This window comes from Macaca mulatta, chromosome 5 (assembly GCF_049350105.2).
Source record: "Macaca mulatta isolate MMU2019108-1 chromosome 5, T2T-MMU8v2.0, whole genome shotgun sequence".
NCBI classification, from domain to species: Eukaryota; Metazoa; Chordata; class Mammalia; order Primates; family Cercopithecidae; genus Macaca; species Macaca mulatta.
This window is the reverse complement of record NC_133410.1, coordinates 40,435,432-40,462,486: the sequence shown is the minus strand read 5'-3', so window position 1 is coordinate 40,462,486 and position 27,055 is coordinate 40,435,432. Positions and strand designations below refer to the sequence as shown.

At 42.8% G+C, this 27,055-nt stretch overlaps 1 protein-coding gene across 24 annotated transcripts in view; it reads left to right on the top strand.

Annotated features, from left to right (window-relative positions):
* The first annotated feature begins 416 nt into the window (after nucleotides 1–416).
* APBB2 (amyloid beta precursor protein binding family B member 2) overlaps nucleotides 417–27,055 on the top strand; it is a 408,181-nt gene continuing 381,542 nt past the window's right edge. For all 24 annotated transcript variants that reach the window (XM_078003304.1, XM_078003321.1, XM_078003307.1 and 21 more), the window contains exon 1: nucleotides 417–554. The gene's annotated coding sequence lies outside the window, so the exon portion shown is untranslated. The remainder of the gene's footprint in view (nucleotides 555–27,055) is intronic.

Genomic DNA, 27,055 nt, shown 5'->3' with positions numbered 1-27,055 from the left:
CCTATTGCAAGGGAATGCTGGCGTGTGGGAGAAAAGCCAGGGCTAAGGTAACCCAACTGCCTTTTGGTGCAGACAGACACCAGCCACATGGAGGGGATACCCGGGCTGCACCGCACGTCCTGCCTTTGGGTCTTACTGGGGCACCCCTTGCCTCCCTGCGTGTTCCCAGGCGATTGGGGAGCTTGCCTCCCGAAGGCCCCGCCGCCTCCACCTGCAGGGGTCGCCCTGGGAGCGCGGCCCGCCCCCTTCCGCCCGGCCCCCGCCCCCCCCCCGGCCCCGCCTTTCTCCCATTTGTCTCCCGCCCCGCCGGGTCCCTCTAGCCTTCGCTCGCGCAGCCGCTGCCAAAGCCTGGAGAAGTGGAATCTCGTCAGCGCAGCTCCCTGCGCTGGACTCGCGGAGCGGCACTGAGCATGCTCAGTCGCCCGAGCCCGTTCTGATCTCAAGTAGGAAGCTAGTCCGCTGCGACCGCAGCTGATCTGGGCGCTCCGGGGAGGGCGAGGCTGGAGCAGAGCCGCTGGGCGCCGGAGCTGAGGCGAGCGCCGCGCGCACCACTGGTGAGCCCCGCTTTCTTCCTTGCCTTTGCCCCGGATTCCGGGGCAGCACGAGAGTGCTGGGGAAACACCCGGGCAGCGTCAGCAGCGTGCGGCGAGTGGCTGTGGGTTCCTCCGGCGGCTGCTCCTCTGCTCCTGGCCCCGGGGCTGCGCGGCCACTGCCGCCCGCTCAGCCGCAGCCACAGCTGCAGCAGCTGCCGCGGCATCTGCAGCGGAGCGCCCGCTGCGGAGTCCCGTGCGCCCTGCGCCCGCGCCGCAGGGCCAGTGGCACGGCGACTGCGGGCTCACTCTCCTTGACTTCCATCCCTCCCGCTTCCCGGCGCCCTCTTTTCCTTAGCAGCCCGGGCTTGGCAGGGCCTGGGGCGGGGGAGACCGGGTTGGAGGCGGTGCGCCCGGGTGGGGACTGCGGAGGGGAAAAGTGAGGGTGGGCGCTTGCGGGAAGAGCGCACACCCCCTTGTCCTGGCACCGGCCTCCGCTGTGCGACTCCGCTGTCCCTCCCCGGCGGCAGCGCACTCCTGCCGGGGAGTTGGAGCCGGGGTTGGCTTCTCCACGAGGGGTTCAGAGGCCAGCCGCTGAGACTTGAAAGGGGGGAAAAGTTCCTTTTCCCCCTCGGTGGCAGAGAGAGCGTTTAACTAGAAAATGGCTGTGCAGAGGGGACCGACTCGAGGAAACTGGCCACTGGGACCCGAAAGCCCCTGCGCTGCCCGCCGGGCGGAATGGAGGGTGGTACGCTAGAAATGACATTTGTGCGGCGAGAACAGAGCTGGAGGGAGGGAAGGATTCTGAGACCCATAGAAACAATGAAAGGTGGTCTCCACGTCGGTGAAGTGGTGTAGACCACGGGTGCGGGGCAAACAGCCGAGGGAGCATGGGACTGGAATTCAAAAAAAAATTAATTTGGATAAATCACATGTGGAGTTGTCACCGACCGTTCTGTAGTCAAGTTCTGCGCGGTTTTAGAGCCACGACTGTCACAGACGTTTTTGGATGGATTGAGTAGTTGAGGAGGGTCGAAATTGAAAGAATAAGGTCAGTGTCGGAAGCTCCAACAGGGCTCTCGGAGGGGACAGTTTGTTTAAGTCCCTCAGTCACTGGCTTTAGATTGTGTCTAATTACTTACGTGAAATGCCCAAAGGATTATCATAAAATGATGCCAGCGGTGTTGTTTGAATTCCAAGAAATGAGGAAACTTTGTGAGGTTGGCATGGGTGTATCATTTGTTTTAATATTTCACCGATTTAAAAAACATACACAATGGCAGCTTGATCTGTTGTTTCTGGAGTTTATTAAATCTTGCTTGTTTCTTTTTTTTTTTTTCTTGTCGTGGTTTCAGATTTCAAATCTTGTCCCCAAATGGCCATAATAATGCAGAGTATTAGAATTTGTGTGGCTGGCCGTTTAGGAACAGATGGAGTCCTTGAAAGGGGATTTCTTCATGAACTTAGCAAGCTTCTCGTTTTCAACTTGTAGCTTGTAAGCAGTATTTGTTCAACAGTTGTTTATCATAACTTGCAACATCCTAGAAATGGCATCGTTCATAAAGGGTGATATTTGTGGCGAGGATGGGGAAACCTCCAGGCTGGGGAAATGCTGAGAGAACACAGGTGGCAGTAGAGTACAGTGGGCTGATCTTGGGACGGAAGGTGGTGGGGTACAGGTGCAAGATTTCAGTTGCTGTTCTTCCGTTGTCCATGTACTGTATGACCCCGAAGTCACCCACAGTCTTCATAAACTGGATGTAACCATGTCTCTAGATATTTGCTGAGAGCTTTTGAGAGAGGACTCTAAAGTTGACATCCTTTCCACGGAAGGTGTTTAGGTCCTATACTTTTATTCCCTCTTCAAATGGATACTTTTAACTGAATAAATTCACCTTCAAGGAGCCAGCGTGAACCGGCTTTCTGAAATTTTTATAAAGTGGTAATTGAAAAGTTTGATGGTGAGTTGGGAGGATTGCTTGAGCCTAGGAGTTTGAGGCTGTAGGGAGCTATGATCACACCACTGCACTCCAGCCTGGGCAACAGAGTGAGACCCTGTCTCTGAAAAATAGAAAGCTTGATTATTAAAGAGTAAAATACTGGCGTTTACACTTAACTGGAGTAATATGAATACTGACTCCAAAATTACTTGGGAAAAGATCATTGCATATATTGTAAGAATCCTCATGTACAAACATAAAATATTTTTAAACTGCTACTCTTTTTGTCATGTTTCAACCTTTTGATGACTGTTTTCTTTTCCTGCCATGAGAGAAACAACAGCATATGAACATTGAATTCTTTTATTTTTATGTTACCACAGTAATGAATACTGAAAGCCTTGCCATAATATTGGAATAGTGATGGGTGTGGACTATCCTGATTACTGGATATCTAAATTTATCTTTTAAGAAAAATGGAAGGGAGAGCATCAGGAAGAATAGCTAATAGATGCTAGGTTTAATACCTAGGTGATGGGTTGATCTGTGCAGCAAACCACCATAGCACATGTTTACCTGTGTAACAAATCTGCACATCCTGCATATGTACCCGGAACTTAAAAGTTGAAAGAAAGAAAAAAAAAAAGAAAAATAGAATGTCATGTCTCTGTACCTTTTTCAATTTCACTTTAAGAATAGACAATACCTGGCCGGGTGCAGTGGCTAACGCCTCTAATCACAGCACTTTGGGAGGCCGAGGCGGGTGGATCACTTGAGGTCAGTAGTTTGAGACCAGCCTGGCCAAGAGGTAAAACCCCCGTCTCTGAAAAAATACAAAAATTAGCCGGGTGTGGTGGCTCGCGCCTGTAATCCCAGCTACTGGGGAAGCTGAGGCAGGAGAATCACTTGAACCTGGGAGGTGGAGGTTGCAGTGAGCCAAGATCGCGCCACTGCACTCCATCCTGGGCAAAAGGGTGAGACTCTGTCTCAAAATAAATAAATAAATAACAAAACAAAACTAGACAATACCCTTGTGATATAACACCTGAAGTTTTCTGAGGGTGGGGGAGGGGGTTAGGTGGGACAGACTTTTAGGAAAATATTGTAATAAGTTATTACTGGTTATGTGGGGAATACTTATTTTCCTATATGGGGTTAAGGAAACCAGCATTTGTTCAGTGCCTATTATTATTATTATTATTTTTAAGACGGAGTTTCAGTCTGTCACCCAGGGTGGAGTGCAGTGGCGCAATCTTGGCTCACTGCAACCTCTGCTTCCCAGGTTCAAGTAATTCTCCTGCCTCAGCCTCCTGAGTAGCTGGGATTCCATGCGCCCGCCACCACGCCTGGCTAATTTTTTGTAATTGTAGTAGAGATGGGGTTTCACCATGTTGGCCAGGCTGGTCTCCAACTCCTGACCTCAGGAGATCCACCTGCCTTGGTCTGCCAAAGTGCTGGGATTACAGGCGTGAGCCATTGCACCCGGCCTGTTCAGTGCTTTTTATGTGTCCTATTATCCTATTAAGGTTTTGTATATATCATCTTATGCTGGAAGCATCTATGCATAAATGTCAGCTGTCTAAGAAAATCCCTCTGAAAAGGCAGACACTCATGATTGCACAGCAATAGAGCTTTAAGCTTTTATCTTATATGAAAATATCTTTAATTGATTCCATTATTATTCAGTAAGCATTCTCTTTTAAAACATCTTTGATTTGTTATTTCGAATTAAATTTGATTGGAACTGCGTATCTTCAGAATGATTTGAATGTTTTCAGGAAGCTTCTATCCAGATTTTAAAACTGTTTTGTGTTCATTTATTTTCAACAATGTTGCACTACCAACAAATGAAATTAGATGTCAGAAAGATAAACCCAGATTAGCCGTTTTGATTTTAATGTGTTATTAGTGCATATTCAGCATGCTGATATGTGTTGATGGCATTTCTCTCAGCTGAAATGGTTTGTCAGAGGCAGAGTGACAGAGTCTCCATAATAAAAGGTCTGGGGGGATTTGGAGGAAAGACCACTAACCAGGGACCCAAAGACTTGCCTTTGGGGCTGGCTTGTCCCTTACTTTAATTCACTGTGTTACCTGGAAAAAGTCAGTTATGTTTCTGGGCCTGTTTTCCCATCTGTAAAATGAGAGAGCTGCAGTCACCCTCTAGTTGTCTGTCGGGCCCTTCTTGTCCCAGTCTAGAGATCTGTGATGCAACCATTGGAGGAGGGAGGTCTTCATTTGGAGCAGGGGTCCCCAACCCCCTGCTTCGGACCTGAACTGGTCAGTGGCCTGTTAGGAGCCGGGCCATAGAGCAGGAGATGAGCGGTGGGCGAGTGAGCTTTACCACGTGAGCTCCACCTCCTGTCAGATCAGTGGCGACATTAGATTCTCACAGGACTGTGAACCCTGTTGTGAACTGCACATGTGTGGGATCTTGGCTGTGCACTTCCTATGAGAATCTACTGCCTGTTGATCTGAGTTGGAACAGTTTCATCCTAATCCCCCACCCCATCCTTGGAAAAATTGTCTTCCATGAACGCAGTCTGGGGACCGCTGCTTTACAGCATTAGTTGGAGATGATTTTGTGTTTCCCTGTCTGGTTTGTCACATGCCCTTCTTTTTTTGCCCAATTCCTACTTCCCTTGTAGTTTTCATTTGTTATAAAATGGTTGTTATAAAATTAACTTTTTATGGCCCTGCCAGTCTAGTTAGGAGATAAGGTAATGATTAGATTTGGGTAAAGTGTATTCGACATTTGAAACTACTTCATAGCATTTTCTGAGGGGAGACTTCCTGCTCTTGGGCACACAGGTAGTCTGAGAAAGAAGCCTCTACCTAGGCCGCAGGGGAGGGGGTCCTGTGCTTTGCTTCCCAGGCCCACCCTTGTGAAATTTTGGCAAGCCTTTCCTGTGTCCCAGCCTTTGTCTTCTCCCCTTGATGAGAAATGCAGCCCTTGGTCTCTGGAATACGATTTTCATTCTCATTTAATGTTAGCCCTGTCACTGTGTTCGACAGATGCCTGTGGTTGGGTGCTGCAGTAGCAGGAGTGGTGGCTGGTGAAATGTGTCTACTCAGTGTCATTAGCAGGGTCATAAGCTTTTTTTTTCTTTTTTCTTGGCAAGCTGCGATGGGGCAGAGAGCAAAGGAAACCAATCCCATTTGGTGTTTTTAGTGCACTTTGCTTTCAAGAGGCTCACAAAACTCAGCATCATTAACCTTTAAGTGAGGCAGTGAGGAGAAGTTATTCCATTTAAATAATTTTTAATAAAGGGACAGTGACTCTAGTTCCTCTAATCATAACCAAGCTCCAGGGTTCGTGGACCCCTGTTAGGAGTGGGGCATTGACTCCAGACGTTAGATGAGAGCTGGGAGAGAGGAAGGGCATAGAAGGTAGAAGGTCAAGTCACACAACTGGGCAAGAAGTAAGAAGCTTGATCAGTTTAAAGGTATTAGAGCTCTTTGTGTGTAGAGTTACAGGAGACATTCCCTTTCTATTTAATCTATTTCCATAGTGTTTGAATCTTATCTTGTTTTCTGTAATGGGCATATATTTCTTTTATAATCAGAAAAATCCCAATATATAATTTATTGGTATATAAAATGTACAGATTCACATGGACAAAAATGGGAAGAGAACATGGAAAGAAACGAATGGTATGGAAAAGGATGGGTTAAAGCTTTTCTTTGTTGTTGGTTAATGACTTGACAGTGGTTATAAACAAAGTTTACCAGTTCTACCCTCTCTTTTCCTCTTGTGGAAATCTTGCAAACTTTGTTTGCTAGGTAATAACTGAAGTTCTCGAAGTGTAACTCATTGGCAAGTATGCTTCAGGAATGCCTAGAATGGGAGGAAGAGTGTTGTTTTTTTTTTAAGTTGATGAAAAAGAATGCAGAGGCTGGGAGCAGTGGCTCATGCCTGTAATCCTAGCACTTTGGGAGGCCGAGGCAGGTGGCGCACTTGAGGTCGGGAGTTTGAGACCAGCCTGGCCAACATGGTGAAACCCCGTCTCTACTAAAAATAGAAAAATTAGCTGGGTATGGTGGCACGCACCTGTAATTTCAACTACTCAGGAGGTTGAGGCAGGAGAATCTCTCGAACCCAGGAGGTGAAGGTTGCTGTGAGCTAAGACCGCGCCACTGTACTCAGCCTGGGTGAAAGGGCGAGACTCTGTCTCAAAAAAAAAAATAATGCAGAATATTGGAATCGAGCTAGAAGGAAGAGCATGTGTTTAAGAGGGTGAGATAGACTGGGGATACTTTGCAGAATTCCAGAGGGTAAAGGGAAATGCCATTGTTGAAGAAGGAAGGCCTAGCATTACTGGGGGTATGAGATGTGTCCCTGTGTAAGACAGAGCTCCGTTTCCACACAATTTAAGAGTAACTGAGTATCTCCTATATGCAGAGCATAATGTTAGGCCCACAGGTCGTTTATTGTTGGTTAGTGTTTTTCACTGTTCTTATCACAGTGATGATAATGATGTAGTGAATATGTCATAATCGTTCAAATGAGAAGATGTGTCCTTTTCTCTGATATTATGTCCTTCTCATTTTTGGGTAAGATTCTTTTATGATTTGATGGGAATATTTTTATCTGGCCGCTTAATGGTCCATGAAATTGGTAAGTCTGGGAATCTGGGTCTGAGATGCGGAGAGGCCTGCCCTTGGGATTGAGTTGAGTCATGGAGGCCAGGCCAACATGTGGAGCTTGTGGGCCAGCTGATGGGGCCCCTGGGCTTTCTAGGAATATAGAGTCACCCAAGGTCCTAGGAACTGTGAATGAGCTAATTTTGAAAGTGCCCTAGGAACCAGTGACTATTTTTGAATTATAGCTTGAGAATGACAAGGAAAGTGCCAAGACGAAAGATGAGGGTGTAAGGGAGCAGAATGGGCAAGTGATTGAAATGTGAATTTCAGCAGGCGAACCTGGAGATGTATCTTGACATTTGATTCTTTGCATGCAGGCCTCTTTCTGGCAAAACAATACTCTTTAGCAATTCTTAGTTAGTGATTCTAGGAAATCGTGATGGGTCAAAGCCATAGAACCTAGAATTGTGTAATAGCCAGCTTGGCCCAGACCTCTACAGTATCATGCCCTCCAGGGTGAGCCTTGAATTGCTAGAGGAAACTTCAGAATGATTTGCTCATGGAATTGCTGTTAGTCAGCTTTAGTTTCGGTTGCTATTGTGGGTTAAAGGAGTGTCAAAACAACAACAACAAATTATTTCTTTTTTTTTTTTTTTTTTTGAGATGGAGTCTCACTTGATCACCCAGGCTGGAATGCAGTGGCTTAATCTCGGCTCACTGCAACCTCCACCTCCCAGGTTCAAGCAATTTTCCTGCCTCAGCCTCCCAAGTAGCTGGAACTACAGGTGCCTGCCACCATATCCGGCTAATTTTTGTATTTTTAGTAGAGGCTGGGGTTTCACCATGTTGACCAGGCAGGTCTTGGACTCCTGACCTCAAGTGATCTGCTTGCCTCAGCCTCCCAAAGTGCTAGGATTACAGGCATGGTGCCTCTCCCTGGCAGCATCCTGCTTGCTTTTTGGTGCTGGCTCTGTTCTTACCTTCTGATCTTCATTCAGTTTCTCAGGTAGGCTTTTGTCCTGGGCAAGAGAGTCAGTCGACCTGCCACATTGAGTTTACCAATTTGCTAGGTGGTACTGTTTGTCGGTGGAAGTGAATAAATCAATATTTCCTTAGCATGAGTTAGATTTCTTGAGTTGGTTCATTCCTGGGGGAACTAATACCGTTAAAATTTTCTTGACACTTCAGGAAATGATTGTATACCACACTGCAAATTTTGAACACAGCTGAGGCATGATTTGGGTGTAGAGACACCTTGGGGAGCCTTGATTCAGACTCAGATTCTTCAAATTATCTGATCAGAACCTCTTGTCCTCTCTAAGAATCAAGGTCTGTTTATACCTTTTCTAGGACAATAGTGAAGAGACATTCATTTGGTGACACCGACCCAGAAACCTTGGCTTCATTTGTTCCTTCCTTTGTTCAGCAAATGCTTATTGAGTACATACTTTGTGCCAGGCACTGTGCTAAGTTCAGGAGGACAGAGTGGAATGTACCAGAACATTGGTTATAGGGTGCTGCAGGAGAGGCACGCGTGTGATGGGAGTGGAGGGAGAGGAAGGCTGTGCTAACCCTGCGAGAGTGGCAAGAGCTGTGGTGAGTGACTCCTCGTATAAAATTCCCACTACAGCAAACCCTTCAGCTGCTTCCTTTGTCATCTTCCCTTAACTCAATTTTGTTCCTACCCACCACCCAGGATTTGCTACTCCTTTTGTAAGGGAACTTGGGATTTGGCCTTTCAAATCTCTGTGGCAGTAGTTCTTAAGCAGGGCAGTTTTGCTCACCGGGGAACATTTGGCAGTGACATTTTGGTCATTGTGACTGTGGAGGGATAACTACTGGCATCTAGTAGGAAGGGGCTAAGAATGCTACTAAACATCCTACAACATGTGCAAGGATAGCCCTAGAAGGAGGCAGCAGGGGTTTAGTGGTGAAGTCCCAGTACTGCTCTGCAGTTTAATAGCTATAGACAAAGGGCAACAGAATTATACTTTGACAACAGAATTACACAGTGCTCAGTTTGCTCATCTGCAAATAGGAATACTAATTGTGCTTATATAATATGATTGCTATGAAGATTTTAAGAGTGAATGTATGATAAGGGCCTAGAACAATACTTGATGTGAAATAAGACCTTAATCACTATTTTTTATTTTTAAACAAAAACTTTACCTTTTGACTCTAAAGAGCTTAAGTTTTAAGTATGCTTTGATGTAGGAAATGGCCTTTGTTTTTGTTTTTCTAGTTCCTTTTTGTCCATTGGCTTTATTTCCCATTGTCTCCATCTTTTGATTCTAAGGTTTTTAATGGCTTTGCCTTTCATCCTTTTTTTCCCAGGGACCCAAATTTATGTCCTTAATGAGCCTTTCCCTAGAGGGCTGAGAATTATATTTATGATTTTCCTTAGCTCTGTCTATTTTGGGAATGGTGAGAAAATGGGAAGCGGGTCAGGGGAGATGTTGCATTACTTCCTGATTGTCATAGCTCCCTTCTCTGTAAAATCCCGTGAAGGATTGAGAGGCAGGTGGTAGTGCTTGCTTAGTAACTCTTCCCTTTACACCCACCAGCTCCACTCCCAAGTTGGGTGCCTACTACTTCCAAAATACCCTGTAATTGGGTCACAACATTATCTGCCTACTTGGAATCATATCTAAAAATCAAAGCAAAGATGCAGACTATGTCAGCAGGATTTGAAATGTTTCCATCCTCTGCTTTGAGTCTTTGCAGAATTATTCCGAAAACAAAAGAAGGCAAACTTGTTATCCCAATGAGGTGGCAGTTTCTCTGTGGCCTAGAATTATGCCTTATTTTTGCTTGTAAAAGGGCTCAAACCATGATCCTTTCTGACTTTCCACAGGAACGTGAGCTTTTGTGGACATCCCTCAACAGATCAGATTTACTGATGAATTTTCATAACATAATTGACTTGGAAAGCATCTCATTCAGTGTTTTGAATGGTATCAACAGACTAGAGAGAAATTAAGAAGCTCGGTTGTTATATCTTTTGAATTCCTTTCCCACGACACAGTCATCTCTCCCCTGAATGAGAGCAGTGGCCTCCTGGCTTATCCAGCTCTGTTCACTCAGTTTGGCTTCCCAAGGGCTGGGCACTGTTCCAGATGCCACACGTGGACATTGACCAGGATGGCCACTGCCTCTGCCTGCTCAGAGCTCTGGGTCTATAGAGAAAGGCTGACAGCTAAAGAATGAATGAGGTACTATGTGATGTGTATTACTGGAAGAAATACTCAGTGCTTCCCAGAGGAGCACTTATCCTGGTTGGGTGTGGGGAGTGTGTGGGGCAAAGCTTCCTGGAGAAGGGATGCTAAGTCTATTCCACAGTGCACCTGGATCTCCATCTTATGGTTCCTTAAGGCACCCTGACTCTTAACTCCTGCGCGGAGCCTGCTGTTTCTGAATGTGTGCCTCCACCTTCCCTCCCACCTCGGTTGCTTCTCATTTTGGAGGCTGCACTTGCCTTTTCCCTGGTCTCTTTCTGTTTCTACTGTACACTGCTTCCAGGGTGATCTTCTGAAATCTTCTGCAGGTCTGGGCATGTCATCCCAACTCTTCAGGGGCTCCTTGCCACCCTCAGGATGAAGTCTAAGCTTTTTGATGAGGCACCAAACATATTTCATGATCTGCTCTACATCTCGTTCTTACAATACAACATGTCAGGTTTTATCTGGCCTTTCGGCTTTTATACCCTGTTCCCATTGCCCACGACCATCCCTTTTATCTGTTCTTTACCACCTTTCAGTACTCCTTCAGGAAGTAGTTTAAACATTATTCTCGGATATCTTTATGGTTCTTGCTTGGCACAGCAAGTGGGGAAGTGGACAAGGTGGGGCAGGCTCACTGAAAATTTTCATTTGAGAGAGTCCAGGATGGGTCTTTTTGAAAAGCATATTTGTTAAGATAAAACAATATAGAGTAAAAGAGTGTTTGGCTCAGTTGTCAGGGATGTGAGGAGGTATCCATCCTGGGCTGCTGATTTCTTACGCTTGGAGCAGTTTCCAGAAAGATGCAGTGGGGTTTGACTAAGGAGAGGATTGATGGAGCTGGAGACATAAAGGGAGACAGCCCAGGAAACGGTTCATACAGGCAGGGAACCAGGCCTGGAGTACTAGCGAGAATTGGGGCTTACAGCTCCTGGAGGTTCCTTCTGGTTCTGGGAACTTAGACTTTGGGGCCCCCTTGTTAATGTACTCTGTATTCGTGGCATTTCTGCTCTGCCTAAATGAGATAGGAAGTATGAACACTGAATATGTTGGGTACTATTACTGTGGACAGGGTCTCCATGTCCCAGAATTCAGGGGGGAAATCTCCTGCATTCAAATAAAATGTATTCCAATGATTTGAGCAGAAAATATGTGAACAGGGTGAAACAAAATTAACACTCACTGTTCTTATTCATGAGACTTGGCAATCAGATCAGTGTCATTTTCTAAAAATGTCTCTTTTCCCAAGATGTGAGATTATTTCTACTAAGATAAATAAAGGAAGTTCTGTATTCCATCAGTTTATGTATCACTGTTTCATGATCAAAGTCATCTCCTGCTGACTTGAATTTTATTTCAGTTTAAATCATTTTTCTTTACTAGTACTAGATCCTGCTGTTATGTGTGTGTGTGTGTATATATATATATATATATATCTTTTTTTTTACAAGCTGCAAGTAGAAATAAGAAACAAAAATAAAATGAGGTGTTTTATTGAATTTTTATCTTTTCTTCCTCTTAGTTCTGAAAACATGTGGATTGCAAGAAAAGCCTATTTAAAAAAAAACTGAGGAGAATGTTGATTTGTGGCATTATCTTTATTTCCTGTAAAGAAAACAGGATTTTCATTAGATCCTGTTGTGCTGTTTTCCTATGAGAGAAATAATAATGAGATAGACTGCCACATTTGGAGTATATATACAATTTTGCTTAACATTTAAATCATTTTTATATGAACATTTGTGAAGGTTTGAACATTTGCCTACTTTCTGCAGCCCCAGTTATTAACAATACAGTGCCACGTTGTCAAGAACAATTTCTTTATGTCAGCGAAACTTCAGGTAGTTTAAACTTATTTCTACAACAGGGGAGCTTATGGGTACAGATTTTCATTAAAGCACATTTATTTTACCTTCGTATTGACCTTGAAAGTTAATTTTTGAAATGCTCGGAGATACATCATTTTGATAAATGGTTAAGTTAAGGAATGCAATGTTAATGTTTCTATGTGATGCAGTTGTAAAAAATTTGTTTGCGTAAAGCCAAAGATTAAATGAGCATGAATAGAAACCAAAATAGTACGGTTTCTTGGTGGGACTGTGGATGATTTTGTTGGCGTTATCTTTCTTCCTCCTTCCCAAACATCCCTAGTGTTTTTATATCCTGTTAGCAATGAGTAAAAGGGAAAAAATAATTCTTGTGTGTTCATTTTTGTTTCCTGTAAAGGATGTGCATTTCAGGGGTGTTTCTTTAAGGAGACTAACTGGGAACAAAAGAGAACTGGCATATGCTAAGTGAAATTAGCCAGTCACAAAAGGAAAAATATTGTACGATTCTACTTGTATGCATTGCCTACAGTAAATTTATAGAGACAGACAGTAGAATGGCAGTTGCCAGAGGTTGTGGGGAGGGAGGAATGGAGAGTTACTGTTTAATGTGTACAGAATTTTAGTTGGGGAAGACGAAAAGTTTTGAAAATGAATGGTGGTGGTCACTGTACAACAATGTGAATGTACTTAATGCTGCAGAGCTATACACTTAAAAATAGTTAAAATTCCAAGGAGAAATTAATTCACACTAGACTGAAGCTCCTGGGGGCATGTTCTAACCTCAGTGCAATCTGCTGCTGGGTCTGAAGCTCTGAGGGGTGGGAAAGGCACAGACCCCAGGAGCTGGGAGGGTATGGATGCCACTCACCTGAACTTGACACCAAGCTACTTATCCAGACAGGTTTCAAATAGTGAATTGGGTATGATCTATGTGGGGCATATTTTTGGCCGTGTATATTACTGACTTGCACTTTGGAGATAATTTGGTAAAAATGAACTTCATTGGTGTGTTCTCAAAAACTGTGGCACCTTTCCCATTTACCTTGCTGAGCGTGTTCTCAAAGCCAAGTGACAAGTGACTAGCTGGCCTAACTTTTTTTTTTTTTGCCTATGTTGTTCTAAAGAGAGCATAGGCTTTATCTGTATAGATGTGGGTTTAAATTCAGGCCTTACTCTGGGATAGATGGATATTGGTGGGTACCCTGAGGCGAACAGCTTTTTCTCCCTGAACCACATGTGCTTTTCCCATTTATAAAATATCTTCAGTGATACTTACCTGGCCATGCTGTGGGAAGGGTTTACTGTGATAACATGTGAAAGTGCTTGCTACATAGAGCAAGTAATCAAGATATTTAGGCACTTTTCATATTTTGTTTCATATTTTGGAGCATTTTGGATTTCAGATTTTTGGATTAGTGATGCTCAACCTTTTGTAGGTTTAAAATGCTTTTTATTCAACTACATGCTTTGGGTTTTTATTCTTGCCTATCTCTCCTACCTTTTATTATCTTCAGAAAATACAGATGACAGTCCCTCTGTGTTTGATACTTCATATTACAGTTTGATAGGCTTGGGAAATGTATCAGTTGGGATTTGATTCTGGGTTTGATTTGATCAGTGTGGTAACCCTAACCAAGATACCTCCTTTCCATGTAGAAATCCTATGGGATCCTATAGGAATTATAAGGGTCAATGTTTAATGAGCCCTCCCTGTAAGGCGACTGTCACTGTGATGAATGCACTGCATGGATTATCTCATTTGATGCTGTACTTCTAAGAGGTAGATACTGTTATAATCCCCTAATACAGATGGGGAAGGTGAGGCACACTAAGGTTGTCAATGTTTAATGAGCCCTCCCTGTAAGGCGACTGTCACTGTGATGAATGCACTGCATGGATTATCTCATTTGATGCTGTACTTCTAAGAGGTAGATACTGTTATAATCCCCTAATACAGATGGGGAAGGTGAGGCACACTAAGGTTGTTTGAGAGCATGCAGCTAGAGTTGTACTAGATGAAGTTTATGGGACCAGAATTTGCAAAGGAGAAGGCCACTCAGTATATGTGAATACACATGCACAGACACACACATGTACACACACCCTGAATATTTTCTTAAAACACAAGAGCTACTAGACTGTAACACTGGGAATTCCCCAGGAACACAGAGAGGTCTAAGGACCAAGCAGTGTGAAAAAGATGTCAGAAGTGCTACCTGTGTTTGGTTGTAATTGTAGCTACTTTGCATTTTTTAAACAAAGAAAATTTTTACATGCTCTATAGAGTGATAACATACTTTTAAAGGATGTAACTGGTATATTGCAATGTTTTCTTTAGGAAAAAAAATCAGTTATTTCTCGAATCATTGAGCATTCTGTCCTGAGAATGTGCTCAGGGTAATTACGGAGGATAAGTTCCAGCCACCAGGGGAGAGCAACTGGCAGTCTCAAAATATTCTCTGTAAATATATTAGTCTGAAAATTGCATTTTAATGTGGTGTACTAGTAAAATAGAATTTTACTTGCTAAATTATTCCATGTTAATAGTGGTATAATTTTTCTAGAGAAAGACTAATTTTATTTTTTTAAAAAATAGGTCATTCGTTTCTTCCAAAATAATTGAATTATCCTTTGGAATAACCTGTTAGTACTTCCTCTTCTATTTCAGTCAGGGAAATAGAATACCAGAAAGCAGATTGAATTTTATGGTAAGAATTTGATTTTCAGAAATGTCATTTTCACCACAATGTTTGCTTTGACCAGCTTTGCTCTACAGTGCATTTTGACTTGAATGCTGTATTTTGGTATTTAAAGTGAGTTAAGGAACTTATGTGGTGCTTTTCACCATGTAAGTGATGCTAGCGTAATATATTCATTTAGTTGTGTCTGATGTCATTCAAAGAGTAATTCTTGAAGTGAGTTGGTTAACAATTACTCATACCGGATAACTTCCCCAAATCCGTCTAAAGTGCCAAATTCTGAATTAGCCTATTGTGGAAATGTCTTTGTTTTCTAGCGTACAGAGGAAATCAGGCTGCCAGTGCATGGTGAATGTATTTCTCAGGATTTAGAAATGAACGAAGTACAGTTGATGTAGAGCAAATGCACAAGTTTGCCACTAGACGCTGGAAGAACAGTGAAGCTATTCATAAGAGAAATTCAGAACACACCCTTTTACTTGAATAATTGTGTACCTCATTTATGTTTTTCCTTGAAGGCTAGTTATTCTCAGGTTAATGAAAATTTGAAAGGTGCATGTAATCTTAAACTGTTAGCTGTAGATCCCAAAGAATCATGAGCTTTTAAAATAAATGGGCATCTCTATTAAGAGTTTAACAAATAAAATATCAATGATTATAGGTTGCTCTTATCAAATATTATTTAATTATTGTTCATTGGTCAAAATTCAAAGGCGTTGCTTTAGTGCAAGAAAAGGAGGTGCACAATAAATTAGCAGCGGGCAGGTAGGCACATTATAAGTATTTCCCTTGGAATTTTTTTTGTATATTAACTGACTTCTATTCTAGGGAAATACTTGCTTTTTTATGATAAAGAAAGTTTCTCATTTACTTAAAGTATATGTACGTTTTGGATGTGTTCCATTTACCTTTATAAAGAGAAACCTTGAATCTCAAACCATTAAGCATTTCCTTACTCTGAAGGGTAGTTTTAGAACTGGCAAATCTTGAATTTATAAGGTAACTGGTTAAAGAGACTCAAGTTATCTCTGCGCATCTCTGGAGTCAGTTCTATAGAGGGTGTCTGTTGTGGGTTAAATTGTGTCCCCTCCAAAAAATATAACCTGAAGTCCTAATACTTCATATCTGCAAATGTAACCTTATTTTGAAAAGCGTTTTTGCAGATGTTAAGGTGTGGTCATACTGGATGGAGTAGGATGGGATCCTTAATTCCTTGTGACTGGTTTCTTTATAAGAAGAGGAAATTTGTGTTTGTTTTGTTTTGCTTATCCTGGCTTGCTTTCAGTTTTAGAAGAAGAGGGAAATTTGGACACAGACACAGGGAGAATGTCGTATAAAGACAGACACACAGACACAGAAGGAAGACATGTAAAGATGGAGGCAGAGACTGCACTTGTGCTGCTACAAACCAAGGGATGCCTGGGGCTACCCAGAAGCTTGAAGAAGCAAGGAAGGTCCTCTCCTGAAGGGTTTGGAGGGATCATGGCTCTGCCACACCTTGATTTCAGACTTCTAACTTCTAGAACTGAGAGAGAATAAATTTTGGTTGTTTTAAGCCACCCAGTTTATAGTAGTTTGTTACAGCAGCCACAGGACACTTAATCCATAAGCCTTCGGAGTCAGTCAGCCTATGTTTGAATCCCGGCTTCACCTTCTAATGCTGTGATCTTGAGCAAGTTATTGAACCTTATGGTGCTGCAGTTGACTCATCTGTAAAATAGGACTAAAAAGAATACCTTATTCCTATGGTTGTTTTGAGGATAAAATAATATATGTATAGCACTTTGAACAGTGCTTGCTATAACATTTCAAAAACTAATTGTTTCACAGCTAAATGGAAATGATTTTTGATAATTCGACAAATATCTCCTGAACTTCCTCTTTAATGACAGGCCATATGCTAGCTAGTAAGTGTACATGTTGGCCCAGGCAGACAGGATCCCTGCTCTCCTAGATCCATCAGGCGCTTGTTCCTCCATTAACATGAAGGAGAAAGACATGTTCCTTGTGGCAGCATTATGGGCAAGAATTGGGTGTAGCCTTTCCGGTGGACCTCAGAGACATGTATTAGGGAGGTGGTGAAATGGAGCCAGACTGCTTGTGTTTAAATTCTAGTTCTTATCCGCTCTGGCCTTGGGGAATGATAGAATTTTTGAATTTTTTCTCTACCTCCACATCTGCAAAATGGAGACAATAATAGCACCTTTCTCAGTAGGGTTATTGTAAGGATTAAATGAGTTAAAATAATTAAAGTATGTAGAATAGTCAGCATTTAATGAATATTATTGTATTATCAAATGAAACCAGAAAGGCCTCAAATTTGTAAATTCATTCTTTTGCATTTTATTAAATGTGGGGAGTTCATGCATAAATCAGATGGAGCTCTTTTCCACATAGAACTCAGTCAAATGGGGGAGATTTCTTTGTCTACATGTTAGTGAAATAGCATATGAACAAAGACTATGGGGGTAGAAAGAAGAGTTTGATTAATTCTCCTGGGAGTATCAGGAAAAGTTGTTTGAAGATGGGTTTTGAAGGTTGAGTAGGAGTTTGCCAGGCAACAAAGGCGGAATAGAGCTTAGAGGATGTGGGAGGAAGCATCTCTAAAGACATGAGCAGACATCTGGCAGTTACAGTGCTACAAGAGTATAGACTCTGGAGCCAGGATTGAAATTCTGCCACTTACTGCTGTATGACCTTGAGCCACTTTCTTGACCTCTATGTGCCTCTGTATTTTCATCTTTTAAGTGGGGATCGCAGGCTTTGGGTAGATTAACTTGAAGTGCTTAGATCAGTGCTTGGCCAAAATAAGTGCTCAGAAAATACTGGCTTTAATTAGTGTTATTACTCTTGTATTTGCTATTGGAAGGTAAGCATTAAGAAGGCTCATCAAATATTTTTAGTTGAGTTCAGTGATTCCTGTGGGCTTGGATAAATGCTGCGGCCCTGAGCCCATATACCCTCTTGAAAACAACTTTCACTGTTTGAACACTGAAACTTGTATTAAGACGGGAAAAAATAACGTGCATATTGTTCAAGCAGGAGAAAATACTATTAAAATAGGCCAGACATTGGCACAAAGTTGTGTGCAGATTGCTGATTAGGCAAAATAAAAAAAATAAACCTGCATGTTGAGCCAACATGATTTTGTTGTTAAATCTGGTGAACCACCTGTATCTTTAAGTGATCAATTTAAAGATAGTTTTGGTTTGTTGTTAATTGTCTTCAAATTACCCAGTGACATCAATCTATGTTCAGAACTAATACAATTAAAAAAAAACCCAGCACTGGAGCACACCCCCCGTGGTGGTGCCGCCTCGCTTGGCCTGTGTTCAGAGGGGGAAAGGAGTGTGTGGGATTTCTTTGGCCACACATTGCAGAACTATGATGGCAAATGCATGATTTCAACCATGGTCTCACTTATTTTTATTTTTGAAGAGGAGGGTTATTTCCAATTGTGGTTTTCTTTGATCATGAAAGGAAAATGTGCTCATGATGGCAAGACTCAGGCAAAAAGACAGTAAAAAGTAAACATCACTAGAAATTTCAACATTTGGAGATAATTGTTAACACTTGTGGTCAAACCTTCTAAGCCTTTCCCCACTTGCAAAAAAAAAAAAAAAAAAAAAAAAGCAGGGGGCTTTTCTTAATGACAGGGACAGCGAAGGCCAGCACTGGATGTGGGGCAGTGAGGTTTTGGGGGAGATGCTTAATTAAAAATTGTTTTGGAAAGTTCCACACAAAAACAGCAAAATGGTGATAATGCATTTTTTTTTGCATTAAATATGTTTAAAATCTTTGCGATAATAAGTGGCTGGGCAAAGGTTACCTATGTATTCATCCAGCGTAGGTGCTAGGGGTTTAGGAGTGGACACAACAGATGAAAATATGAATTTTGGTGGCACTTGCACCCAGTGTCAGGACTACAAACTAACTAATCACAGTACGTAATTGACATTACAAAGTGCAAGTGCTGTGATGAAAAATGAACTGGACTGGGGGATGGGTGGTCAGGGGGCGGGCTAGGAGGGGATGTGATTTTTTTTTTTTTTTTTTTTTTTTTGAGGTGGAGTCTTGCTCTGTCACCCAGGCTGGAGTGCAGTGGCACCATCTCGGCTCACCGCAAGCTCCGCCTCCTGGGTTCACGCCATTCTCCTTCCTCAGCCTCCCGAGTAGCTGGGACTACAGGCGCTCGCCGTCACGCTTGGCTAATTTTTTGTAGTTTTAGTAGAGACGGGGTTTCAGCATGTTAGCCAGGATGGTCTGGATCTCCTGACCTCGTGATCCACCCGCCTCAGCCTCCCAAAGTGCCGGGATTACAGGCATGAGGCACTGCGCCCAGCTGGGATGTGATTTTTAAATCGAGGAAGGGGCTTGAAAGAGTTGAGGGAGGATCCCCTGGGTTGCGCATCTCGGGGGAAGGGGTGTTCCAGGAGTGGAGGATGTCAGCAGGGTGGGAATGGGGTCAGTGAGGGGAGGAGGAGCACAGGAGTCAGAAGGATCGAAGGGTAGAGGTGAAGGTGGGAAAACACCTGTAGGGCTGTTTAGGACATGGAAAGAGCCTTGACTTTGATGCCAACGAAGATGTGAAGGTTCCAGGCAAGGGTAACAATCTAACTTACATTTTATGAGGGCCCTGTGGCAGCTGTGGTGAGAACAGACTTTGGGGGTGCCGAGGCAGAGCAGGGAGACCCGTGGCGAGGCCCTTGTCTGGTAATCTGGTTTGGGAGAATGGTGGAGAACTGGTTACAGGTAGGAGCAGTGGAAGTGGCAAGAAATGACTGGATTCTGAATGTTTGTTCAAAGTGGAGCCAGCACAGTTTGTTGATGGAGTGAATGTGGGGTGTGATAGAAAGAGAGGGGTCAAGGACAATTCTGAGGATCTTAGAGCAGCTGGAAGCAGGAGGCTGCTGTGAATGGAGATGGAATGGAGCCGGTTTTGGTCGGGATTTCAGCCATGGATACCATCATTTGAGGTGTTTCATCAACCTCAGTGGTGATATGGACTGGGCAGTTGGACATATGAGTTTGGAGCTTAGGGGAGAGGTCTCAGAGGGGCTCTGTAGGTTTGCGAGTGTAACAGTCACCCAGAGAGGGAGTGAAGATGGGGAAGACTTTCATAGCACTGCCAGGTTAGGGCTGGACAGATGACGAAGAGCTAGCAAAGGGGGCTTGAGGAGCAGTGGCCACTAAGACAGGAGTGTGACATCTTAGAAGCCAAACAAAGACAATGTTTCAAGGGAGAGGTATGATCTGCTGGGTCAGATCTAAAAGTAAATCACACCTCTTCTTAAACTGTAGTAATTACCACTGAAAACTTATGAGTTATCCAATATTACGTAAATAAAGAAAAAATTAAAAAAGAAAAACGAGTGAGTGTTCTTTAGGGTTTATCTTACTTAAGTATTCAGTACAAATTCCTCTGGTCTCTCTTCCCATTCCCTAGAGGTCTCATTGTTAATAGTTAATAGTCTGGATAACCTTTCAGATGCAAGTATTTATTTTATTTTATTTTATTTTTTGAGGCAAGGTCTTGCTCTGTCGCCAAGGCTAGAGTGCAGTGGCATGATCTCACCTCACTGTGGCCATCCAGGCTCAGATGATTCTCCCACCTCAGCCTCCCAAGTAGCTGGGACTACAGGCGCATGCCACCGTGCCCGGCTGATTTTTGTATTTTTTGTAGAGACAGGGTTTTGCCATCTTGCTCAAGCTGGTCTCAAACTCCTGGGCTCAAGCAGTCCACCTGCCGAGGCCTCCCAAAGTGCTGGGATTAGAGGCAGGAGCCACTGTGGGCGGCCCCAGATGTGTATATTTATTTTATGTATATCGATATCTGTGTATCTGTATCTATAAATGCTCTCTCTTTTTTTCTTTTTTGAGACAGAGTTTCGCTCTGTTGCCCAGGCTGGAGTGCAGTGGTGCAATCATGGCTCATTGCAGCCTTGAACTCCTGGGTTCAAGCAGTCCTCCTGTGTCAGCCCCCTGAGTAGTTGGGAAGACAGGCACACACCATCACACTCAGCTAATTAAAACTTTTTTTTTTTTTTTGTAGAGATGCGGTCTCACTGTGTTGCCCAGAATGGTTTCGAACTCCTCAAAGATCGGGCTCAAAGTTTGGGCTCAAGTGATCCTCCCACTTCGGCCTCCCAAAGTTCTTGGATTACACGCTTGAGCCACTGTGCCTGGCCTAAATTTCACTCTTAACAAAATATTTCAATACAAATAAGCCAAAAAGTAGGGACTAATGTTCTAGATACTGATATACCTATCATACCCATCAGAAAAGAAATGCGACCACTGTTCTGGATGTTTTCAAATTCATTTTCACTTCTCCATTATTGCAGTTATTTTTACCATTTTTATTTGTGCCATTCAACATACACCTTCATGCAACTACTTGCTAGTGTGGGTTCATGGGTGTGTTTTTTTTCTCGCTGTCTCTACCCAGACTCTTCTACCCTGCCTGGGGCTAGCCTATGTTTTTCAGACACTTGCTGTAACAGCTGCAGCAGTGGTTCTGTATCCAGCTGGGTCCTGGGAGACCTGCAGAAGTAATGTTGCAGAAAACAGCAGCCTCCGCAAGGAACATGCTGAGCTCACTGATGAAAAGTCGCTTACCTTGGGGAGTCCCTGGTTTCCATTTGGAGAGCTCAGGAGTGCCTGTGGGAGTACCATGGTTTAGGGGTAGGACTGAGGTTTTGGTGCCTAGCTCTGTCACCAGCTGTGACCTTGGACAAGTGACCTAAGCTTCATGTGTCCCAGCTTTCTTTGTCCAGAGGACTGGAATAGTAATTCCCTCCTTGAAAGTTGTTGTGGGGCTTGTAGGAAATAACATATGTAAAGTGCCTAAGAGGCTTGTTATAGAGTATGTGCCAGTTATATTTATTCTTTTTCCAGGTCTTTATCATCTTTTCCCTATTTTACTGTTAAGTTAGTTGGTGGACAAAAAAGATTGAGAGGTACATTATTTAAATAAATATGCTTTGGTTATCTATAACGGGATATTGAAGCTAGACAATTTTAGCGCATAAAGTAGGGGAACTGAAACTAGAGCTCAACCAGTTTTTGCTTTTGTATTTTAAAATTTTAAATACAGTTTCTTAGCCAGTAAGCCTTTAGGTTTCACTGTGAACAGGTTCATTGTCAAGCTCACTACTAGAAATCAAATGGTGCCTTTAACCTGTGGTTCTCAGGCCACCCCACTTGGTGAGTGACTTGGATTGTTGAGAACCCTCTTCTTTTAAAAAAATATTTTAAAAAATCATTTATATGTAAAGTATACAACATGGTGTCATGGTATGATACATACAGAGAGTAAAATCATTACTATAGTGAACCAAATTAACATATCCATCATCTCACAGTTCCCCATTTTTTTGTTTTGTTTTTGTGCCAAGAGCAGCTAAAATCTCTTCATTTATCAGGAATCCCAAATGTAGTACAGTTCGTTAGATTCCTAGTCTTGCTCATCCTACATAGCTGCTACTTTGTATCCTCTGAACCTATATTTCCCCACCTGCCCCATTCCATTCCACTGTTTTATTCTCTGTCTCTGTATGTTTGACATTTAAAAAAATTTTTTTTTAAGACTCCACATATAAGTGAGATCATGCAGTATTTTTCTTTCTGCGTCTGGCGTAATACCACTTAGCATAATATCCTCTAGGTTCATCCATGCTGTGGCCAATGGCAAGATCCTTCTTTTTAGGCAGAATAATATTCTGTGGCATGAATATACCACAGTTTCTTTATCTGTTCCTTTGTAGATGGACACTTAGGTTGTTTCCATATCTTGGCTATTGTAAGTAATCCTGCAGTGAACATGGCAGTGCAGATATCTTTATGAGGTGGTGATTTCATTTCCTTTGGGTATATGCCCAGAAGAGGGATTGCTGGCTCCTATAGTAGTTCTGTTTTGAGTTTCTTTGGTAACCTCCATACTGTTTTCCATAATGACTACACCAATCTATATTCCCGCCAACAGTGTACAAACGTTCCCTTTTCTCCACACCTTCAACAGCATTTGTTATCTCTTGACTTTTTTGACAACAGCTTTCCTAATGGGTGTGAGGTGGTATCTCATGGTGCTTTTTATTTCAATTTGCATTTCCCTGATGATTAATTGATGTTGAGTTTCTTTTCATGTATCTGTTGGCCATTTTTATGTCTTCTTTAGGAAAAATGTTTATCCAGGTGACTTACTCATTTTTTTATCAGGTTATTTATTTTTCTACTATTGAGTTGTATGAGTTCTTTATGAATTTTGGATAGTGACCCCCATATCAGGTGTATGGTTTGCAAATGCTTTTTCCCAGTCCCATAGTTGCCATTTCATTTTGTTGATTGTTTTCTTTGCTGTATAGAAAAGGTTTTGATGTAGTTTGATGTAGTCCCATTTATTAATTTTTGCTTTTATGACCCAGGCTTTTGGCGTCATATCCAAAAAATCATTGCCAAGGCCAGTGTTAAGGAACTTTTCCCCCAATTCTCTTCTGGGAGTTTTTATGGTTTCGGGTATTCTGTTTAGGTCTTTTATCCATTTTGAGTTGATTTTTGTATATGGTGTAAGATAAGGATCCAGTTTTATCCTTTTGTGTGTAGAAATGCAGTTTTCCCAGTACTGTTTATTGAGGAGACTATCCTTTCCCCATTGTGTCTTCTTAGTGCCCTTGTGAAATATTAGTTGACTCTATAGAACCATCTTCTTTCACACTTGGATTTTTAAAGGAGGGTTGGGGGAGAAATAAAAATAAATGAATGCATAGAAATAAACTTTAAAAAGATTTGATAGCTGTTGATGTCAGTGGACACCAGGTTGGGCAGGGGAATTAGACTGTTGCAGATTGTTCATAACCTAGCCACGTGGTTCAATTATGTTAAGCACACAGGCATTAATAAGGGGGAGAGAAGGCTGTTTATTGGTTAAAGTGGACAAAGGAGGAAAATATATGTGGTATAAGTTGTCCACCTTCCTCATCCTCCCCACTCCAGTCCTCTGGTTCCATGAGTGAAATATTTTATCAGTCTGAGATCAGTCTGAGCATTCTCCTTCCTGGATAGGCAAGGCTGCTGTCAGTGAGATGTTTTTGATCTCTTGGGTGTGACCTGACTCCACTGGGTCCCTGCCAAGCTCCTCCTTAGGGAGAATTAAATCAATCAGGTTGGGTTGAGACCCAAAGCATGGTCCACGTGGGAAATGATGGGCCAACCACAGCTGTCTCTGGTTTTACTTTCGCTAGCCTTTTTGCTGCTGTCATTCATCAGAAACAGCAGACCAGCGTTGGTCCATTTCTTCAAAGCTCCTTGATCAGAAGTATCAAAGCTCCTTGATCAGAGATAGAGGGTTAGCTTTCTTTGACTTTTTTATTTTCAGATCTTCTCAAAGTGTTTTACTTTGTATTGGCACAACCACTTTATGTTACTTTGGAGGTAAAGTTTAGCTCACTCCAAGAGTCAAGATGTACTTTTATGGCCAGGTATGTGTGATTAGTATGAAGTTATCTCATGCATAATCTATGCAACAAAACACACTCAGTGTCCAAACCTAATAATACAAAAGTGGATGCATATGTCTTTTTCCATGCTGGATACTTGCTCTTCTTTTCCTACCTCTTCTGAGGAGATAATCACAGAACTTTAAGAAATAGCCTTTGTAGCTGGGTGCGGTGCCTCACGCCTGTAATCCCAGCACTTTGGGAGGCTGAGGTGGGTAGATCACAGGGTCAAGAGTTCCAAGACCAGCCTGGCCAACATGGTGAAACTCTGTGTCTACTAAACATATAAAAATTAGCGGGTGTGGTGGTGGGCGCCTGTAATCCCAGCTACTCATGGGCTGAGGCAGAGAATTGCTTGAAACCGGGAGGTGGAGGTTGCAGTGAGCTGAGATCATGGCACTGCACTCCAGCCTGGGCAACAGAGCGAGACTCCATCTCAAAAAAAAAAGGAAATAGTCTATGTAGGAAATTCTTTTGCTATGGTAAGTTTTAGAAAGCAAATATACTATAATGAAATAATACTAAGCAGTATGTTAAACTATGGAACATTTTTATTTCTTCAAGGAACTGGAGGATTATCAACTTTCTAATGAAAAAAATAATAATAGCGCTTGTAAGATCAGACCTATTTGGATAATTAAATATTAATGAAAGAAGATGTGACTTTTGATTTTTAGCCATGAATTTTTAAGGGACTTCTATTTGAAGGCATGCTGAATTGTTTACTAAATTCAGGAAACAGTTTCGGATTTTCAACCCTGTGCTGGGACAATGTGCGAGGTGCTTAGGAGACAAAAGAGAATGGGCCCCATGCCTGTCTCCCAGGGGTTCATGGACAATAAGTGTTACTGTGGAGAAACCTGTTCCTGTAACACAACGGAGGGATCAGTCAATGTTGTCTGGGGTCTTAGAGGAAGAAGAAGAAAGGAAATGACTTACTATGTAAGGATCACAGTTCTGTGGCTGAAGAATCTGAGCCGTGTCCAGAATACTTAGCTAATGACTTCCTCAGGAGAGAGAAATACACAGCGATTTACTTGTACTGAGGACTTTAGTTTGTTGAGATGCTTTTATTGCATGATTTTTTGAAGTGAGGCTGTTTTATCGTTAGGTAGCAGTGGCCAGAGAGCTGTTTTTTTTTTTTTTTTTGAGATGGAGTCTCGCTCTTTTGCCCAGGCTGGAATGATATGGTGCGATCTTGGCTCACTGCAAACTCCACCTCCCATGTTCACACCATTCTCCTGCCTCAGCCTCCCGAGTAGCTGGGACTACAGGCGCCTGCCACCATGCCCGGCTAATTTTTCGTATTTTTGGTAGAGACGGGATTTCACGGTGTTAGCCAGGATGGTCTCGATCCCCTGACGTCGTGATCTGCCCGCCTTGGCCTCCCAAAGTGCTGGGATTACAGGTGTGAGCCACTGCGCTCTGCCCAGAGAGCTGTTTTTGAGGGGATTTACTGTCACTATAATGCTCTAGGGCTGGGAGACTTTTATTTACTCACTAACCTTTTACATTAAGGGAAAGCACACAGATCTTAGGTGTACTGCTTGATTTTTCCATATATATGCACCTGTTTAGCCATTACCCTGGTCAAGATAGATAACATTCCTATCCCTCCTGTGGCCTTCCTCCCGTCCCCTTTCAGACAGTACCCCTTCCATTGTATCTTTATCTCTGTAGGCAAGTATTCCCTCTTTGAACTTCGTGTAAATGGAATCATGAAGTGATTCAGTATGTGCTTTCATTCTGACCATGTCTGTGCAACCATCCACATTGTTGTGAGTAGCAACAGCTCGTTTTTTTCCACTGTATATATTATATGAATATACTTCAGCTTATCCACATTACTGTTGAAAGACATTTGGTTTTCCAGTTTATGGCTACTGGGAATAATGGTGCCATGAATATTACTGTATTTGCCTTTGGTAGACACTTACCAGGCATTTCTGTTAGGTATATTCCTAGGAGTAGGATTGCTGAATTGTAAGGGATATGTAGGTTGTTTAATAAAGTCTTCCAAACTGGTGGTTCTAGTTTACATTCCTACCAGCCATGTATGTTGCCATCACTTTTTCTTTTTTTGAGTTGAGACGGGGTCTCACTGTCACCTAGGCTGGAGTGCAGTGGCATGATCTTGACTCACTGCAAACCTCCCGCCTCAGCCTCCTGAGTAGCCCAGACTACAGGCACGTGTCACCACACCCTGCTAGTTGCCACCGCCTTTAACCCTGTTAGAACTACCTGTGTTCCTTACCATAGTTCACATAAGCATCCCCACACTCACAGGCACTGTTTTAGTCTGTTCAGGCTGCTGTAACTAAATACCCTAGACTGAGTGACTTAAACAACAGACACTTATTTCTCACAGTTCCGGAAGCTGGAAAACGTTCAAGATGAAGGTGCTGGCAGATTAGGGTCCTGCTTTCTGGCTCATAGATGGCCGTCTTCTCACTGTGTCCTCACATGGCAGAAAAGGGCCAGAAAACTCATAGAGGATCTTTTATAAGGGCACAAATCCCATACATGAGGGCTGTACCCTCATGATCTAATCACCTCTTAAAGACCCCACCTCCTAGTACCATCACATTTAGAGTTGGGATTCCAACACATGAATTTTGGAGGGGAACAAACATTCAGTCTGTAATAGGCACCACAGCTAGAAATCTTCCTGCCTCTTTAAGATTCTTTTCTTTTACTTCATGGAGGTAGCTCGTAAACAGGGCTGGAAATGTCTCTGGAACCTGTTTTCTTTTTCCAT